Below are 6000 nucleotides of genomic sequence, written 5' to 3'. Positions count from 1 at the left end.
TCTTTTTTGGATGGATGTAAGCCTATCAGAACTTGTCTGCAGTCTGCACTTAGTAGACAATGCATGGGTGAGATTATTTTCAATGTGGTGTGATCTGATGGTATGTTGGCTTCGCAGACTGCCATGGACAACCGGCTGGAGGGCGGCTCGATGGTCCTCTCCGGCGGCGGCGGCGGCAAGGGCGCGCCTCGCTCGGGCTCGCCGGGCGCCGGCGGCACGCCCACGTCGAGCGGCGCCGGCTCGCCGGCCGGTCCGAACCGGGCCGACGGCACCGAGAAGGGCTCCCGCGAGGCGGACGGCGCCGGCGAGCTGGGCGCGTTGCTGCTGCTGTCAGCCACCAGTGACGACCTGATGTCGGTGGGTGATGGAATGCCGTCGGATAGGCTAACTCCTCCATCTGCTTCAATTACACATCGACACTAAATTTCCGTCATTTGATCGGCGTATGCTGTTTGTTCGGGCATTGTACCGTTGTTTGCGTAATATTGGTGGCATTCCCTGCCTGTGTTCCGGCCTGACTGGCTATCTGTAATCCTTTCAGATCAGCGGGGACATGGACAGTCTGATTTTCCGTGAGGCGCTCGCTCTGGCCGACGAGTTTGCCAACGCCAAAGAAAATGGTGAGCCGCTCATGCTGCTCGTTCAACGTGAGACATCACATGTACTTCTTTGTATTGATGCCACACTATTGGAAAAGAGTTTGTACTTGCAGAGTGGGTCTGTCGGTCAGTGTGTGGGATACTGTGAGCGCCTTTGCTGCGGTGTCGCCGCCGGGCTGCGGACGCGGTACGGTGCGTTGTCTGACTGTCTGACATGCTCTCTCACTGACCTGACCGCAGGCGAGGAGGAGCCGCCGGCGATGGCGGCCAGCTGGCAGCGGCTCTCGGCAGACGCCGGACACATGGCGCACATGCTGGCCTCCGGGGTCGAGGCTGATCCTGTGCCCGCGCCCCGGCCGGCCCCGGAGCCGGAGCGGCGCCGGCCGCCGACTCCGGGCCGCCGCCGGGACCAGGCACAGCAGCAGCCCGCCCCCGTGGAGCCGGAGGTGATCGAGGTGCCCTGCTATCGGATGTCTGAGCCGCCGCCGCAGGCCGAGCCGCGGCGGCGTCACCGACTGGCCGACAGCCCGGTGGCCGAGCGGGAGCGGGCTGCGCGCGCCGCGTCACCTGCCTACGCCGCCCTCTGCGAGAAGGCCTCGGCCGAGCTGCGCCAGCTGGAGATTCAGACGCAGGAGGAGTACGAGAACCTGCAGTTTGAGGCGCTGGAGCGGTCGATGTCGGCGGCGCCGCGCCGGCCGCCGCAGCTCACGCCCTGGGACTCGACCCGACCGGACTCGGGCACTTATCGCGTCAACAAGCGGCGGTCTGGCACCTATCGGGTAGCGCCGTCCAAGTCTGAACGGCAGCCGATGGTACTAGACCGAACGTTTGACACTGAAACACCCCTGGACCGAACCTTTGATACTGAGGCAGTCTTGAACCGAACGTTTGAAACTGAGGCGCCCCGCAACCGGACGCTCGATATCAAGGAGCCCTTGAACCAGACATTCGACACTGATGCGCCCGTAAACCGAACATTCGATACGGAGGCGATCATGAACCAAACGTTCGACAGACGTACGCCCCGAGACAGAAAGTCGGACCGGTGGACGCTTCTGAACGGCACGTTTGGGGCTGATGGTCCCCTGAACAGCACGTTCGATGGCCACGCACCGGCGCCGGATGTGTCGTTTGACGCCGGCGGCGGGGCGGACGGCTCGCCGGAGCGGGAGCTGCGGGCGCCGCGGCTGTCCTCTGGCGCCGGGCGGCGTCAGTCGCGCCGGCCCGAGCAGCCGCCAGCCGCCGCCGTCGGCCTCAACGAGACGTTCGACGCCGGCGAGCCCTCGGCGCGGCTCAGTGCCGGCGGCGAGCGGCGCTCCCTCGGCGGCGAGCGGCGCTCACTCGCCGCCGCCGGCAGGGCCGCCCTGAACAGCACCTTCGACGGCGGGATGGCCAGTTCACCTCTTGTCGCCGACGGGGACGACGTGGATCAGCCACGGCGCAGAGCTGCGGACGCCACGGTGGCTCTGCTGCATCGCACGGCGGACCAAGAGTCACTTCTGAATCGCACGCTGGACAGAGAAACCCTACTGTCGCGCACTGCTGCACAGGAGGCGCTGTTGAGCGAATCGCCAGTGCCAGACTCCGGTGGCGGCACGGCTCTGGCGAGAACCCCAGCTGCCGAGCTCAGCCGTCGAAGTCGACACGGCTCGACACCACCCAGAACCCGCCAGGTGAGATATCGTTAACCTCGCTTATCCAGATAGGTACCTACCAATTCTAACTCGAAAATGTGATAATAAATGTAGCTGTCCATTTGTCTTTGTAATGGTGCATGTTCTAGTTCACATTCAGTAAACTGGTAGGAATTTGTCTGAAACAGCTGCTTGTAGTTGTATCATAGTTCGAACCCGTTGCGGAGCGGCCGACAATGAGTGACCCATGGAAGTGCGTGCTGACGCCCTCTAGCATATTTCGTGTGATTGCCTGTGATCCCATCAGTCCAGAGTCGGGATGGCTGTTGATGAATATGTGTGTTTTCAGATGTCGGACGATGCGTTTGTAGCGCCGGAGGCCCCCGCGGCTGTGCCGTCGGAGTGTGAGCCGGCGTCCGTCCCCTCTCCGGCCACCTACCGCGTGCCCCGGCAGCCGGCCGCTCCCTCTGCGGAGCCGGCAGCACGGGCCGCGCTGCGCCGGCCGGCCGGCCCGTTCACGTCCACCCCTCGCCGCTCGGCCGGCAGCATCAGCAGCGCCGGACTGACGCCCATCTCGGCCGGCCGGCCGGCCAGCCCGCCCAGCGACGGCGACGGCCGCTCGCCGCCGATCGCCGCGCTCCGCGCCGTCCCGGCCGCCGGGCGCAGCGGCCTGGTCCGTCTGACGGCGCACCGGCCTGGCCCGTCTCCGCAGACCAATGGTCCGGTTGCAGCGGCGGAAGAATTACTGCGTCCGGACAGCGCAGAGGACAGGGTACCCACAGCGGAGCGGCCGGCGCACCACGAGCCGGAGAGGCCGCCGTCCGACCCGGAGCCGAACTCGGAGCCGCTGTCGGAGTCGGAGCCGCACTCAGAACCGATACTACACAAGCCTCGGCCCTCCGGTGTTATGCGACCTACAGGATTGGCGGCACCGCGCGCCGTTTCCTCTGGGTTGGCAGCGCCACGCACCACCGCCATTCCCTCAGCGCCCCGGCCCTCAGGGCTGGCGGCGCCGCGTGCCACTGCCATTCCCTCAGGGCCGCGACCCTCGGGATTGGCTGCACCGCGTGCCACCGTCCCGTCGGGGTTGGCGGCGCCGCGAGCCGCCGTCCCGTCAGGGCTAGCTGCAGCACGTGCTAGCGTCACCTCCGGGCTGGCAGCACCACGTGCTACCGTCCCTTCGGGGTTAGCGGCGCCACGTGCTGCCGCCCCCTCAGGATTGGCGGCGCCGCGCGCTACCGCCCCCTCAGGACTGCGAGCACCGGCTGCCCGGGGCCTGCGGCCGCCCTCCGCCAGCGGACTCCGCCCGCCCGCGGCGTCTGGTGTCCGCCGGCCGGCCGCCGCGGCACCGGGAGCTCGTGTGGCTGCTGAGGAGGCCAGGTCACAGAGGTGAGTACAGCAGAGGCCGCTGAGACTGGTGACGGGACGCTCTGAGGGCAGCGGCGCCAGGGTCAGTCTGCGGCAAGTGCATGACGAGCTGTTGGAAGTGATGTGACTTGGGACGAGCATCACACTCAGCTGCTATGCCATTTTAACTCTCGCCGATTGAATTTACCATTTCCGCTACAATATCGGCATTTGGTGTTTTGCTTTTGATCGCTAAGCTAAGGTACTGACAATTGACTACCCGTGCAAGATATTCTAAGGTTTGTTACGTAAAATGAGTTTTGTTTTACGTTTATAGGCTTTGAAGTGAATCCGTGATATTATTATTGTTTTTTAGTATAGAAAGTTCACCAGATCCCTGACTAGGCAAGTTCAAATCTGTTAGTCTGATGATAGCTTTACGCGGACCGTTAAGTCAGTACTGGCCTAACATCTACAGCCGATTGTTTCGCCGTTTTCGGGCTTCGCGGATATGAAGTTTCGTCAAGCTCCAGAACAAAAGCAGACAAGGGCTGCACTTAGCTTGTCCACAGTCGAGCAATTACGCTTTCGATATTCGTTAAAACAGACAATCGTAGAAACACAGCTAGCAGGAGCAAATATAGACGCATGATGCGTAAAATTGGGAACCGCCCAAGTGTTGCTGCAAACTACTTACGCTGGAGAATCGCTGACGTCACGCGATCCAATGCAGCGTATGACGTCAGCTGTGGAGTGTTGCCAGTGACGAGCAGTGCTGTGCTGTGACGCCGAGCAGCGCCCGGCGCCGTCTATATGTGTAGCCGCCCCGTGACCGAGCGGCCGGCCGCGTCTGTTCCAGCGTCGAGCCGGCGCCGGCGCCCGCCGCGCGCCCCTCCGGCCTGGCCTGCGCCCGCGGCTCCCGACTGGCCATGCCCGCCTCCAGACTGTCGGGACTCGGTGGTGCGTTCACTGATCAGCTCGTTCAGAGCGGACGGGCAGCTCTGTACCAAGCCGTACCGGCGAGGGGCTGTGCCTATTGTGTGACTCACTGATCTTCGTTGTGTGCTCTCAGTCAATTATTTTCACATTCGTCTGCTACGTGTTTGCGGTGGACAGCCCGTTTTAACACCGATAATGGGAGCTTATCCTTGTAATGTATAAGAGCGGGGAAGGTGGCGCTTTACCGAGCACTCCTAAAATTAATTGTTATTAACTTTGCATCGCCTACTCTACATTGGACTCCTGTTCGGTTCGGCGCTTCTGATTTGACTCGTTCTGCCCGGCAGGCGCGGCTGGCCGTGGGGTGAACGGCAGGGGCCCGGCTCGTCGCCATTAGGTGAGGCAACGCGAAGAAATGCATGAAAAGTTGTACCAACTACGGTTATTGAATAGCTAACTGAAGGCGCCGTAACTTACGAATTGTATTGCCCTTTTACCGATAGTTGGAAATGGTTCGGTAATATAGAGTCCAAATCCAGATTGTGTCGCTCACCGATCCCAATGCCTTTTATTTCACAGAGGCCCTACTTTGCGTGCTGCGTTTGGGCATTATTCGGCCGGCCAGCGCTCCCCAGGTGCTCAGCCTCCTGGGTCGTTGAAGTGCGGCCGACGGACGTCAGCGACCGCCGACGACTCGCTCTGGCTGCCGTCTGAGTCGGCAGGGACCGGCCCCTCAGTCGGCCGCCGACACCCCGTCACGAGACTGCAGCCGGGCTCAGTGCTGCGATCGGGGTGTGCCACAGTGCAGTCAGCGGGCTGGTCACAGGACTTCAACAGCGCTGTGTCAGGATCGGGGAGTCGGCCCACAGGGTTATACACTGTGCAGCGGCGCGGGGGGAGGGGGGGGGGGGGGCTGGGCACTGTGTTGCACTGCAGCCGGGAACTGTGGACAGCGCAGCGAGGCAGTCGGGGATCTGACCCAAACTACGCTATCAGGGCGCAGTAGCACGGGCCCTGCTGCTCCGTTCTCAAAGCCTCCAGAATGTATTCTGTGCTCTAGGTGCACTCCCCAGCAGCTGCTGCTCGTTCCATGCCTTTTTAATGAATTTAGCCTGCCTTGAATATTGTTCCTAGGCCGCCATTATCGTGTAATTGCGCTATTTTTATGCATTCTTTCCTTGTATCTCTCGCGCACGCGTATCTAGTCAGACGGCACGTGCTGAGAGTGGAGCGGGTAGAGTTCGGCCCGCCGCCGCCGGGTCGCGATTTACGTTCGCCGCTGCTGTGAGCCTCTCTGCGGAGCGTAGCCGCGACTGGTAGCTATCCTGCGTGGTGCAGAATGTCTTAAAACGCACGCCATAATACAATGCCATTAAGTGTCGGGATATTTGCAGTCTTGCAGTTCGAGTCAATCGAATCAAAGTCGAAGGAGCCTGTCAGGTGTTGTATTTGCCACAACATAATAGCATATTCTTATTGTA

The 6000-nt window shown here is 61.8% G+C and overlaps 1 long non-coding RNA gene across 2 annotated transcripts; it reads left to right on the top strand.

The window, feature by feature from the left end:
- Positions 1–3052: 3052 nt before the first annotated feature.
- LOC122387737 lies at positions 3053–5898 on the top strand. Of its 2 annotated transcripts, XR_006257663.1 has the most exons (4): positions 3053–3622; positions 4440–4540; positions 4867–4916; positions 5099–5898. It is a non-coding gene; the product is annotated as an uncharacterized LOC122387737 (long non-coding RNA). The 2 variants fall into 2 exon arrangements; XR_006257662.1 differs by having other exon boundaries at positions 3053–4916.
- Positions 5899–6000: the final 102 nt, after the last annotated feature.

This window comes from Amphibalanus amphitrite, unplaced genomic scaffold (assembly GCF_019059575.1).
Source record: "Amphibalanus amphitrite isolate SeventyFive unplaced genomic scaffold, NRLGWU_Aamphi_draft 000296F_arrow, whole genome shotgun sequence".
Taxonomy (NCBI): domain Eukaryota; kingdom Metazoa; phylum Arthropoda; class Thecostraca; order Balanomorpha; family Balanidae; genus Amphibalanus; species Amphibalanus amphitrite.
This window is presented reverse-complemented; position numbering and strand designations above follow the sequence as displayed.